Source organism: Bidens hawaiensis, unplaced genomic scaffold (assembly GCF_021521415.1).
Source record: "Bidens hawaiensis isolate Kalapana, Puna unplaced genomic scaffold, B.hawaiensis_p1.1 tig00048463_1, whole genome shotgun sequence".
Lineage (NCBI taxonomy): Eukaryota > Viridiplantae > Streptophyta > Magnoliopsida > Asterales > Asteraceae > Bidens > Bidens hawaiensis.
Genome location: NW_027498690.1, coordinates 38,176 through 38,975, shown reverse-complemented (window position 1 = coordinate 38,975; position 800 = coordinate 38,176).

Here is an 800-nt window from a genome sequence, read left to right as displayed (position 1 = left end):
TATGGTAAACTTTTGAGATTTACATGTTTAGTCCTTTGTTTATTTGTGAAATATGTTTTGGCCCCTGATGAGTTATGCTCCTAGTTTGCTATGAAAACCTTTTGCCTAACTAGACAAACAAGTCTATTGCTATACCAAAAGAAACGTAAACAACAACCATCAAACCATGGCGTAACGCGCCAACAAATCCACTAGTTAAAGAGATAAACCAATCACGTTTCAACTCCTTCAGCACATGTCATATTTGCAAAACCATGAAGAAGTCATTAGAAGGGACCAAGATCTCTGGATATAACTCTTTGACGCTTAAGTTAGTGTTGAAAACAAGTACATGTTTTATTGGGTAGAAGAAGAGAATCCTAAAATTAGAAGTGCGTATTTATTCTATAGCGAACATACTGACTAGGGTTTTAATGTAACTTTCTGAGTTAGGCCCAAAATTGTTGAGACTGAACCAATAGTGAGTTTCCCAATTCATTCTCCATTCACATTTTGAAGCTTTAAAACAATTTCAACATACAATAAAGAAAATGAAAAAGCGACTCAATTGCCATGTGCATTCAAGAGAAAAAACATTTCAACTATGAAATCCAGACATCACTTACCTTACAAGTGCAAGAACATTAAGTCGAACTCAAAAATGTATATTTTGTAAAAAAAAAAAAAAAAAAAAGCAAAGGACATTCTCAAAGGAAATGCTCTAGCTAGCATGATGATTTAACTACAAACTTGTTCTCAAGTGTTACGAATAATACTTTGTGGGTAGATTCATGAATAGAGGGGCCGAAGACAATTCTTGT